Below are 13,593 nucleotides of genomic sequence, written 5' to 3'. Positions count from 1 at the left end.
CATTCTTCCACCTCCTGAATAGTTCTGCCATCTTCTTAAGAGCATGAGACTTGATCAATTGCTCTTTAACTGGCTTCTCCGGATCATCCTCTGGCGGTAGGGTGAAATTTGCCTTCAACGCGGTCCAAAGATCATCTTTCTGCATATCGGAGACATAAGACACCTCAGGGTCTTCTTTAGCCGGCTTAAACCATTGGTGGATGCTGATCGGGATCTTGTCCCTAACAAGAACCCCGCACTGAGCAGCAAATGCTTCCTTTGTCCGGATGAGTTCAATCGGTTGGCCATCGCGCGCGATTTCTATGATCTCAAACCTTTCATCCGAGCGCAACTTTTTCTTCGGGCCTCGTCTCTTTACCGAAGTTGTGCTCGATCCAGAGGGCTAGAAAAAAGAAGAAAGACGAGAGTTCATTAATATATGTGTAGATACCAAAAACAATATGCATCAATTAGCTAGCTATAGTCAGCACATGCTTAATTAATATATATACCTGGTCGGACTCCGTTCGGTCACCGGAGCCGTCATCACGATGTCCTTCTTGCACCAGCATTGGGTTACCGGAGCCATCATGATCATGTCCTTCCTCCTCCATTGTTCGATCACCGTAGTCTGCTTCTTCACCCTCTCCTTCCAGACCATCGGTGTCATTGAGAAACGACAAGACGACCTCACTTCCGTGTGCGATTATGTCCCCCAACATCGCTTCTGTTGCTTCGTCTCGGGGGTCCATAGTTTCTGCAAATTTTTACAACATGGCAATTATTATTCAAACATGACAGATGGATATATTAGTGGCAAACGTAGAACTAGCTAGCTAATCACAATAAGGAATCATATTAATTAGTGGCCTCGACGCTGCTTCTCTAGGGTTTGGGGTGGCCTCGATCGGCAACGCTTCAAGGGTTTGGGTGGCCTCGACAACGCTTCAAGGGTATGGGGTGGCCTCGACGACAACGCTCTTTTAACTTGGTAAATTTGGGTGGCCTCGAGAGAGTTTGTCGGGTAGGGGCGCGGCGGGAGGGGTAGGAGACCGACATCGTTTTTTCTATGGTTTGGGTGTCCTCGAGAGTTTTGGTCGAGCGAGAGGGCCCGGGGGGGGGGGGGGGGTTGCTCCCGTGGTATAAGTTATCACGGTCGAGAGGGGGTATATATATCGACCACCCATCATGTCGAAGTTATTTTGGAACGGAGTTCCCGATAAAAATTAAGAAGAGGTAGTAGAAGATAAAAAAAGAAGAGAAGAAGAAAAAAAAGGAGAAGAAGAAGGAATAGAGGAGAAGAAGAAAAAATAGACTCTATTTTTTCTTCTTCTCCTCTATTCCTTCTTCTTCTCCTCTTTTTTTCTTCTTCTTCCTCTTCTTATTCTTCCTTCTTCCTTTCTTCCTAGCTAGATATATAAAACTTTTCTAAAAAATGTTATCGGGGAGGGGGTATATCGACCTCCCCTCATGTTGAAATTATCGGGGAGGGGGTATATCGACCCCCACCCCCCTCATCATGCATATATAGCTACCACATACATATATACATTGAAAAAAAATTACATATATGCAACAAAAACATTAATACACATATGAACAAAAAAATAGATATATGAACAAAAACATGCTCTGAACAAAAAAATTAATGTAATAAATCTAATAAGAAATTAATCTAATAAAAACATGCTCTGAACTTACATATAGCCACATACATACAAATATACATTATATATATATGAACAAAAAATTAATCTAATACGAAATAAAAACAGAGACGGACCGGCGCGACGGCTCACAACGGAGGCGTCTGGCGATGGCGACGGCGGGGGAGGCGAGGGCGCCGGCGCGTGGGAAAGGGCTCGGGCGCGGGGCAGGGGCGGCGCGGCGACGGCGTCGGAGGCAGGGGCGGCGCGGCGACGGCGTCGGAGGCAGGGGCGATGACGGCGACGGCGACGAGGAGCAGCGCTGGGGCGTCGGGCACGAACTGACGAAGAAATTGTGAAATTTTCACAAGTCCAGCTTATATACCCAGAGCATTGGTCCCAGTTCGTGGCACCAACCGGGACCAATGCCACCTTTAGTCTCGGTTGGTGCCACCAACCGTGACCGAAGGTCAGTTTTCGGCAGCCCAAAGGGCGGGAAGCGACGGCCTTTGGTCCCGGTTGGTGGCACCAACCGGGACTAAAGGCGAACCGGTACCAATGCTCCCCCTTTAGTCCCGGTTGGTGCCACCAACCGGGACCAAAGGCCCTGTGCTGCCCGCGTCGCGGCCAAAACTTTCGTACCACCTCGCTAGTTGAGAGAGCTTGAGAGTGGTTTATAAGCGCTGCTGTGCCAACCCTCTCGAGCTCCTCTCAACTGCAGGCTTTCGGGCCTAATTTGTAACAATGTGCTTGTGGGCCTAATGGGCCTCCTACGGGCCTGAATCCTGGCCCATGGTTGGGTTTCTAGTCGTATTCAGGCCGTGGTGGCACAGTAGGTGGCACTTTTTTCATTTTTTTGTTGCTTTATTTTTTTTATTTTTTTTCTGATTACAACAAAAAACTTATTGTTCCTATTTTTATTTATTTTATTAAATTTTATTTATTTTACTTTTATAAAGTTTATTTTGTTTCTACTTCTTTATTTTCTAAAAGTTTATTTTATTTTATTTATTTTGCTTCTACTTATTTATTGTATTAAATTTTATTTTATTTTATTTCTACTTATTTATTTTATTAAAATTTATTTTGAACAGAAAATACTTTAATAATTTCAGTGGCATGAATTTTATATAATTTTAGTTTAAAAAATACTAGAGGTTTATAAAATCTTTTTAGTTCATTCCTTTCGCTATTAGAGTTATATAAAAGTTTTTTAGTTAATTTTGTTTTTGTATGGTGTCATCATTTCACCCACATAGCATGTGCAAGAAAGTAGAGAGGGTTACGGCAAAAACTGGATGCACTTCGTGTACAAAACGAACAATCTCTTTCGAAGTATCAGAGTTTCATACGGAAACTCGTGTGTTACAAAGGGATTTCATTTTTTTGAATTTATTTGAACTCCAGAGTTTTTCTGTGTTCAAAATGCACCATTCAAAGCCACATCATCAATTTTCAACCCTTTCTCACTTCATTTGTCATTTTTCATGAATTTACTGATTATTTTGAGCTATAAGACCCAGAAATTGAAAAGCATTTCAAATGAACTCTGAAAAGGTTGAAAGTTGGCATGGTATCAACATTTCACCCACATAGCATGTGCAAGAAACTAGAGAGGGTTACGGCAAAAACTGGATGCACTTCGTGTACAAAACGGACAATCTCTTTCGAAGTATCAGGGTTTCATACGGAAACTCGTCTGTTACAAAGGGATTTCATTTTTTTGAACTTATTTGAACTCTAGAGATTTTCTGTGTTCAAAATGCACCATTCAAAGCCACATCATCAATTTTCAACCCTTTTTTGACTTCATTTGTTATTTTTCATGCATTTAGTGATTATTTTGAGCTATAAGACCCAGAAATTGAAAAGCATTTCAAAGGAACTCTGAAAAGGTTGAAAGTTGGCATGGTATCAACATTTCACCCACATAGCATGTGCAAGAAACTAGAGAGGGTTACGGCAAAAACTGGATGCAGTTCGTGTACAAAACGGACAATCTCTTTTGAAGTATCAGGGTTTCATACGGAAACTCGTCTGTTACAAAGGGATTTCAATTTTTTTGGAGTTATTTGAACTCCAGAGTTTTTCTGTGTTCAAAATGCACCATTCAAAGCCACATCATCAATTTTCAAACCTTTTCCGACTTCATTTGTTATTTTTCATGCATTTACTGATTATTTTGAGCTAGAAGACCCTGGAATTGAAAAGCATTTCAAATGAACTCTGAAAAGGTTGAAAGTTGGCAAGGTATCATCATTTCACCCACATAGCATGTGCAAGAAAGTAGAGAGGGTTACGGCAAAAACTGGATGCACTTCGTGTACAAAACGGACAATCTCTTTCGAAGAATCAGGGTTTCATACGGAAACTCATCTGTTACAAAGGGATATAATTTTTTTGAACTTATTTGAACTCCAGAGTTTTTCTGTGTTCAAAATGCACCATTCAAAGCCACATAATCAATTTTCAACCCTTTCTGACTTCATTTGTTATTTTTCATGCATTTACTGATTATTTTGAGCAATAAGACCCTGAAATTGAAAAGCATTTCAAATGAACTTTGAAAAGGTTGAAAGTTGGCATGGTATCATCATTTCACCCACATAGCATGTGCAAGAAAGTAGAGAGGGTTACGGCAAAAACTGGATGCACTTCGTGTACAAAACGGACAATCTCTTTCGAAGTATCAGGATTTCATACGGAAACTCGTCTGTTACAAAGGGATTACATTTTTTAAAACTTATTTGAACTCCTGACTTTTTGTGTGTTCAAAATGCACCATTCAAAGCCACATCATCAATTTTCAACCCTTTCTGACTTCATTTGTTATTTTTCATGCATTTACTGATTATTTTGAGCTAGAAGACCCTGAAATTGAAAAGCATTTCAAATGAACTCTGAAAAGGTTGAAAGTTGGCATGGTATCATCATTTCATCCACATAGCATGTGTAAGAAAGTTGAGAGGGTTACGGCAAAAACTGGATGCACTTTGTGTACAAAACGGACAATCTCTTTCGAAGTATCAGGGTTTCATACGGAAACTCGTCTGTTACAAAGGGATTTCATTTTTTTGAACTTATTTGAACTCCATAGTTTTCCTGTGTTCAAAATGCACCATTTAGAACCACATCATCAATTTTCAACCCTTTCTGACTTCATTTGTTATTTTTCATGCATTTACTGATTATTTTGAGCTATAAGACCCTGAAATTGAAAAGCATTTCTAATGAACTCCGAAAAGGTTGAAAGTTGGCATGGTATCATCATTTCACCCACATAGCATGTGCAAGAAAGTAGAGAGGGTTACAGCAAAAACTGGATGCACTTCGTGTACAAAACAGACAATCTCTTTCGAAGTATTAGGGTTTCATACGGAAACTCATCTGTTACAAAGGGATTTCATTTTTTTGAACTTATTTGAACTCTAGAGTTTTTATGTGTTCAAAATGTACCATTCAATGCCACATCATCAATTTTCAACCCTTTCTGACTTCATTTGTTATTTTTCATGCATTTACTGATTATTTTGAGCTATAAGACCCTGAAATTGATAAGTGACCAAATTAATAGAAGTTCATCATCACATTAAAACCAAAGTACATACATAGTTCTCATTGAACGACATATAGCTCTCCAGAGCATCTAATTAAACCATACATTGAAATTATGTAAAACATTTCAATGCAACAAGAAATGCAATCATAATCGCAACCAAGGTAACAATTGATCCAACTGCATAATGATACCAAGCCTCGGTATGAATGGCATATTTTCAAATCTTTCTAATCTTAAACCGCATTGCATCCATCTTGATCTTCTGATCATCGACGACATCCGCAACATGCAACTCCAATATCATCTTCTCCTCCTCAATTTTTTTTATTTTTTTCTTCAAGTAATTGTTTTCTTCTTCAACTAAATTTAACCTCTCGACAATAGGGTCGGTTGGAATTTCCGGTTCAACCACCTCCTAGATAAATAAAATATATGTCACGTTGGTCGGCATAATTGTCATAAACAATAAATGAACCAATAGTTATAAAAAGATAATATATACCACATCCGAATCATAGACAGGACGAGGGCCGACGGGGGCGGATACCAAAACCATCGCACTATATAATAACAAGGAATAATAAAAGTAAGAAAATTAGACAAATATCTATCTGAAGTAAGAATTTTTTTATTTCAGAAAGAAGATAAGAACAAGAGGCTCACCACGGTGGTGCCGGCGACGAGATCGGCGCGGGCGATCGACGGCGGTGAAGACGGGGACGGGACGTGACAGACCGCTAAACCTGGACAAATCTCGGGGAAAATGGAGCTCGGAGGTCGAGTTTCGAGAGGACAAAGATTAACTAGTGTGGCTCAGACATTTCATCAAACACCTCATGTGAATAGGAGGTGAGCTAGAGCACCCAAATGCCCTCCCCTCGCCGGCCAGAAAAAACAGAGCACTGTGAGTGCTCTGTCGCGATGTGGTATATATAGGCAGCTCATTTGTGCCGGTTCGTGGCTGAAACCGGGACTAAAGCCAAGCCATCTGTCCCGGTTCAAGCCAATAACCGGGACCAATGGTTGTGGGCCAGGAGCGATGCCCATTGGTTCCGGTTCGTGCCTAGAACCGGGACAAATGGGTCCACACGAACCGGGACCAATGCCCACGAGGCCCCGGCCGGCCCCGTTGGCTCACGAACCGGGTCGAATGCCCCCATGGGTCCCGGTTCGTGGCTGAACCGGGACTAATGGGCTTGCCATGCCCGAACCAAAGCCCTGTTTTCTACTAGTGATATGAGCGACTAAAAATAACTCCATGCTGCCAACATGCCCAGCCAACAACTGGAATCCCATTGAATTGATGGACCTAACTTTGCTGAGTGAGATATCATCAAGTTTGTAGTTTTGGCTGCCCCTGCACCACCCTCAAATCAGCTCTCAGATGCAGCATGCCGTTGAATCATTGATGAAGAGGTTGTCATTGGCAACAGTTGAACATCGACCATAGAATGCCAAATAGATCCCCGCATCCTTCCACCCTGTCAATGCTGAAGGTAACATTAGCCACCATGTTGACCATGGAATTCGGCTCATTAATAGTAGAAACGTTGGATTTCTCCTTTCATTGTAATAAGTAATAGTAACATGTTAAGAGCCTCCACCATTTTCAGTCATCAATGCGTTGCCAGATGACACAAAAACAATCAAATTAGAACCAGAGGAAGCATGAACTACCGAAAACATACCCACTGCCAACATCCTCAGCCAACCTACAATGTTTATATTACAACTGAAATCCCGCGCACACGACCTAACTCTGTTGAGTGAGATATCATCAAGCTTGTAACACCGGTACCGGTTGCTCGACCACCGTCAAATCAGCTCTCAGATGCAGCACACCATCGATGAAGAGGTTGTTATTAGCAATGAACCTTGACCATGGCATCTCAAAGATATTGCCCCATCCAAGTGACGCATCACCAGGAAAGGCGAGCTTCTTATTAACTTGGCTAACAAATTTCCCTGTAGGATTTCTCCTTGCAGCAAACTCATAGTCCAATGTGACGCACCTTAAGCACTGCGGCATCCAGTGGAGCTCAATGTACACTAGTAGAAAATAGGGCTTTCGTTCGAGCTTGGCCAGCCCATTAGTCTCAGTTCTGCACGAACCGGGACCCATGGGGTGCATTAGTCCCGGTTCGTGAGCCCAGGGGGCCGGCCGGAGCCTCGTGGGCATTGGTCCCGGTTCGTGTGGACCCATTTGTCCCGGTTCTAGGCACGAGCCGGGACCAATGGGCCTCGCTCCTGGACCACAGCCATTGGTCCCGGTTCGTGGCTCGAACCGGGACAGAAGTGGAGCTTTAGTTCCGGTTCCTGCCACGAACCGGGACAAATGAGTTGCCTATATATACCCCATCGCCGCAGCAGAGCACTCCACAGTGCTCTGTTTTTTGCTAGCCGGCGAGGGGGAGGGCATTGGGTGCTCTACCTCACCTCCTATGCACATGAGGTGTTCGATGAAATGCCTGAGCCACACTAGTTAAGCTTTCTCCTCTCGAAGCTCGACCTCCGAGCTCCATTTTTCTCGAGATTTGTCTAGGTTTATATTATCGGTCCGTCACGCCCCGTCCCCGTCTTCACCGCCGTTGATCGCCCGCGCCGATATCGTCGCCGGCACCACCGTGGTGAGCCTCTTGTTCTTATCTTCTTTCTGAAAGAAAAAAATTCTTACTTTACATAGATACTTGTCTAATTTTCTTACTTTTGACACACATAATTATATATAATGCACGTAGATGAACCGGCAATGGATGTACGGTGACAGACACACCTCCGAGTACATTAAGGGCGTGCATGATTTTCTCGAAGTGGCTGAGGCAAACAAGCAGAATGGTTTTATGTGTTGTCCATGCCCTAAATGTGGGAATATGAAGTCTTACTCTAACCAGAAAATCCTTCACACCCACCTGCTTTACAAGGGTTTCATGCCACACTATAATGTTTGGACGATGCACGGAGAAATAGGGGTTATGATGGAAGACGGCGAAGAAGAAGAGGACGATGGCAACTATGTGCACCCTGAATACGGTGATGCTGCAACGGGGGAAGCTGCTGAAGATCAAGAGGAACCAGGCGATGGGCCCGGTGATGCTGCAACGGGGGAAGCTGATGAAGATCAAGAGGAACCAGACGATGTGCCCGATGATGATGATGATCTCCGCCGGGTCATTGTCGATGCAAGGACGCAATGCAAAAGTCAAAAGGAGAAGCTAAAGTTCGATCGCATGTTAGAGGATCACAAAAAAGGGTTGTACCCCAATTGTGAAGATGGCAACACAAAGCTCGGTACCGTACTGGAATTGTTGCAGTGGAAGGCAGAGAATGCTGTGCCTGACAAAGGATTTGAGAAGCTACTGAAAATATTGAAGAAGAAGCTTCCAAAGGATAACGAATTGCCCGACAGTATGTATGCAGCTAAGAAGGTCGTATGCCCTCTAGGATTGGAGGTGCAGAAGATACATGCATGCCCTAATGACTACATCCTCTACCGCGGTGCGTACAAGGATTTGAACGCATGCCCGGTATGCGGTGCATTGCGGTATAAGATCAGACGAAGTTCAAATAAGTTTTAAAAAATAAAATCCCTTTGTAACAGACGAGTTTCCGTATGAAATCCCGATACTTCGAAAGAGATTGTCTGTTTTGTACACGAAGTGCATCCAGTTTTTCGTAACCCTCTCAAATTTCTTGCACATGCTATGTGGATGAAATGATGATACCATGCCAACTTTCAACCTTTTCATAGTTCATTTGAAATGCTTTTCAATTTCAGGGTCTTATAGCTCAAAATAATCAGTAAATACATGAAAAATAACTAATGAAGTTAGAAAGGGTTGAAAACTGATGATGTGGCTTTGAATGGTGCATTTTGAACACACAAATAGTCAGGAGTTCAAATAAGTTTAAAAAATGAAATCCCTTTGTGACAGACGAGTTTTCGTATGAAATCCCGATACTTCGAAAGAGATTGTCCATTTTGTACACGAAGTGCATCCAGTTCTTGCCATAACCCTCTCAACTTTCTTGCACATGCTATGTGGATGAAATGATGATACCATGCCAACTTTCAACCTTTTCAGAGTTCATTTGAAATGCTTTTCAATTTCAGGGTCTTCTAGCTCAAAATAATCAGTAAATGCATGAAAAATAACAAACGAAGTCAGAAAGGGTTGAAAATTGATGATGTGGCTTTGAATTGTGCATTTTGAACACATAAAAACTCTGGGGTTCAAATAAGTTCAAAAAAATAAAATCCCTTTGTAACAGATGAGTTTCCGTATGAAACCATGATACTTCGAAAGAGATTGTCCGTTTTGTACACGAAGTGCATCCAGTTTTTGCCGTAACCCTCTCTACTTTCTTGCACATGCTATGTGGGTGAAATGATGATACCATGCCAACTTTCAACCTTTTCGGAGTTCATTTGAAATGCTTTTCAATTTCAGGGTCTTATAGCTCAAAATAATCAGTAAATGCATGAAAAATAACTAATGAAGTCAGAAAGGGTTGAAAACTGTTGATGTGGCTTTGAATGGTGCATTTTGAACACACAAAAAGTCGGGTGCTCAAATAAGTTTAAAAAAATGAAATCCCTTTGTGACAGACGAGTTTCCGTATGAAATCCTGATACTTCGAAAGAGATTGTCCGTTTTGTACACGAAGTGCATCCAGTTTTTGCCGTAACCCCCTCAACTTTCTTGCACATGCTATGTGGATGAAATGATCATACCATGCCAACTTTCAACCTTTTCAGAGTTCATTTGAAATGCTTTTCAATTTCAGGGTCTTCTAGCTCAAAATAATCAGTAAATGCATCAAAAATAACAAATGAAGTGAGAAAGGGTTGAAAATTGATGATGTGGCTTTGAATGGTGCATTTTGAACACACAAAAATTCAGGAGTTCAAATAAGTTTTAAAAAATGAAATCCCTTTGTAACAGACGAGTTTCCGTATGAAATCCTGATACTTCGAAAGAGATTGTCCGTTTTGTACACGAAGTACATCCAGTTTTTGCCGTAACCCTCTCAACTTTCTTGCACATGCTATGTGGATGAAATGATGATACCATGCCAACTTTCAACCTTTTCAGAGTTCATTTGAAATGCTTTTCAATTTTTATTAAGTAGAAACAAAATAAAATAAAATATATAAGTAGAAACAAAATAAAATAAACTTTAGTAACATAAATAAAATCAGTAAATGCATGAAAAATAAATAAATAAACTTTAATAAAATAAATAAAACAAAAAAGAAAGCAAAAAAACTGGAAAAAATTAATGGCACTAACAGAAAGTTTATAATTTTTATTACATAAAACCAAAAAGAATAACTTAAAAACTAGTAAGTATTTTGGTGTAAGTAGAAACAAAATAAAATAAATAAAACAAAAAAGAAAGCAAAAAATGGAAAAAATTAAAAAAAGTGCCACGTACTGGGCCACCACGGCCTCCATACGACTAGAAACCCAGTACTAGGGCCAGGATGCAGACCCGCAGTAGGCCCAATAGGCCCACAAGCACAAAGACTGGATTTAGGCCCGTAAGCCTTGTCGGGGGTTGGGTGCGACATATACCAATGGATGGCTTATCATGATGGGAGCGAGTAGAACGTCGCCGGTGCCTGGAAGCGGGATGAGGTGTAGACACGAACGCCGGCGCACTTTACCGAGGTTCGGGGCTCTCCTAGGAGATAACACCCATAGTCCTGCTCTGCGGGGTCTCCGCATGATCACTAAGGCACTGGTGGATACAAAAGGTGCTCCTCGAGCTGTATGCTAGAGTTAGAAGAAGGCAGGCATGCTCTCTCCTTCCTCTAGGTATGAGTCTAGTTCTAACCGGTTGGGAACCCTTTGCATGGGTGCCCTGGGGGTTTATATAGGCCTACCCCCAGGGGTACAATGGTAATCGGGCCGGGTGTAGGACCCGGCTGTCAGTGTCTCTGGTTGCCGGCTTCTCCGCTGGCTACTGGGGCCCGCCGCCTGGTGGGCCCCGCCGACTGGTCTGGTACGGAGCCGACAGGCCGCTCCCGCTGCTCGCGGGTCTTGCCGGCTGCTGATTACCGTAGCCGTGATGGTAATGACACATGCTTGGTCAGGGGAGCGTGGCTACAGTCTCGCCGCCTGGCGGGAGATCACTGTAGCCACACCCGGTCTTATCTAGTTAATGGTGCACGGGCCCCGAGGAAGGAACGGGCAGCTTGCCAGAAGCCGCCCTCCCTCGGGTCCGACTGGCTAGGCTTCCGTCGTCTTCCGGGCTCTCGCTGCCTGGTAGGGCCCGCCGCCTGCAGGCCGTACCGACAGGACGTCGTGGGAACAGGGTTTCACCTGCCAGCAGCGACGTCAGGGGCGGAGTGGCGACAGTGCCGCGCCGGGCCGAGATCTCCGCCTGTACGGAGCACTATGGCCACGTCCAGCCCTGGATATGGGGGTGATGGGCTACACTGTAGCCTCACCCTGTCTTGTCTTCTTAATGAGGGCGCAGACTCTGAGGGCGCTATGGGCCGCCTGCTAGAGGCCGGCCTCCCTGGAGGCCGCCTGCAAGGAGTCGGCCCGTCTTGGTGCCGCCTTCTGGAGCTTAGCCTCCTTCCGGCAGCCGGCCGCTTGGGCCAGCCGGCCATCAGAAGGCGGTGCTTCATCTTGAGGTTCTGAGGGGCGCAACCGGCCCCGATGTCTTGAAAGGTTCAGGGACTCGGCTTAGGCTACCCATGGCCCATTACTCCGGCAGTAGTCCCCGAAGCTGGTGAGGTGCCGCGGCTGAGGAGCCGAGGAGCCTCAATAGTTTCTTTCCCCGGGTGCTCTGGACGGAAGCTTCATTCGACTCCTGGCAAGCCGCCTGGTGGGAGTCGGCCACGTCCAGTCAGATTGATCTGAAACTTCGAACGCAACGGCGGGAACTAGGTGGCGTGCTAGCTAAGCTTCCAGGCCCACCGCCCGTCGTGGGCATGCCACGTGGCGTCAGCCAGCCGGGCCAGCCTGCTAGCCCACGCGCGCGATGGGACGCGACAGCAGGCTGGGCCCGCCACCACCGGGCCTCGGCACACGAGCGGATCCGCTGTGGCCGAGGCAGGCGGTTGAGCCTCTTCGTGGAGTTACTGCGCGCAGTAACTCACGCGGTAAACGCGGGGACATGGGGTCATGGGCACAGTTAATCCCACGATCCCACGCCCGCCCCCTCGGCTTCATAGCTCGTCGGCTATAATTAGAGGGAGGAGGGGGAGCGGCAGAGCACGCGCGCCCCTCTGCCCCATTCTTGCCTCCTTCTTCCTCCTCTTGCCACAGCGCCCCCGAGCTCCGCCGGAGTGCTACCGCTGCTCGTCTCCGTCGAGCTCTTCCGCCCCGAGCCCTCTTGGCCCTGCTCCGATCCTCAGCTCCCACGCCGCGCCATTAGCCTCGTCGAGCTCTTTGCTACCTCTTGAGCACTGCGTTGGTTTTCCCTTGAAGAGGAAAGGGTGATGCAGTAAAGCAGCGTAAGTATTTCCCTCAGCTTTTGAGAACCAAGGTATCAATCCAGTAGGAGGCCACGCACGAGTCCCTCGCACCTACATAAACAATTAAATCCTCACAACCAACGCAATAAAGGGGTTGTCAATCCCTTCACGGTCACTTACGAGAGTGAGATCTGATAGATATGATAAGATAATATTTTTGGTATTTTTATGATAAAGAGCAAAGTAAAATAAAAGGCAATAAAAATAGCTAAGTGTTGGAAGATTAATATGATAGAAGATAGACCCCGGGGCCATAGGTTTCACTAGTGGCTTCTCTCGAGAGCATAAGTATTACGGTGGGTGAACAAATTACTGTTGAGCAATTGACAGAATTGAGCATAGTTATGAGAATATCTAGGTATGATCATGTATATAGGCATCACGTCCGCGACAAGTAGACCGACTCCTGCCTGCATCTACTACTATTACTCCACACATCGACCGCTATCCAGCATGCATCTAGAGTATTAAGTTCATAAGAACAGAGTAACGCTTTAAGTAAGATGACATGATGTAGAGGGATAAACTCATGCAATATGATATAAACCCCATCTTGTTATCCTTGATGGAAACAATACAATACGTGCCTTGCTGCCCCTACTGTCACTGGGAAAGGACACCGCAAGATTGAACCCAAAGCTAAGCACTTCTCCCATTGCAAGAAAGATCAATCTAGTAGGCCAAACCAAACTGATAATTCGAAGAGACTTGCAAAGATAACCAATCATACATAAAAGAATTCAGAGAAGATTCAAATATTGTTCATAGATAAACTTGATCATAAACCCACAATTCATTGGTCTCAACAAACACACCGCAAAAGAAAATTACATCGAATAGATCTCCACGAGAATCGTGGAGAACTTTGTATTGAGATCCAAAGAGAGAGAAGAAGCCATCTAGCTAATAACTATGGACCC

General features: G+C 44.4%; 1 pseudogene; it reads right to left on the bottom strand.

The window, feature by feature from the left end:
- Positions 1–6,961: 6,961 nt before the first annotated feature.
- LOC109744805 (BTB/POZ domain-containing protein At2g46260-like) overlaps positions 6,962–13,593 on the bottom strand; it is a 58,952-nt pseudogene continuing 52,320 nt past the window's right edge.

The sequence above is a fragment of the Aegilops tauschii genome, chromosome 5 (genome assembly GCF_002575655.3).
Source record: "Aegilops tauschii subsp. strangulata cultivar AL8/78 chromosome 5, Aet v6.0, whole genome shotgun sequence".
In the NCBI taxonomy this organism is placed as follows: Eukaryota; Viridiplantae; Streptophyta; class Magnoliopsida; order Poales; family Poaceae; genus Aegilops; species Aegilops tauschii.
The sequence above is the reverse complement of the archived record's forward strand: the minus strand, read 5'-3'. Positions and strand labels throughout refer to the sequence as shown.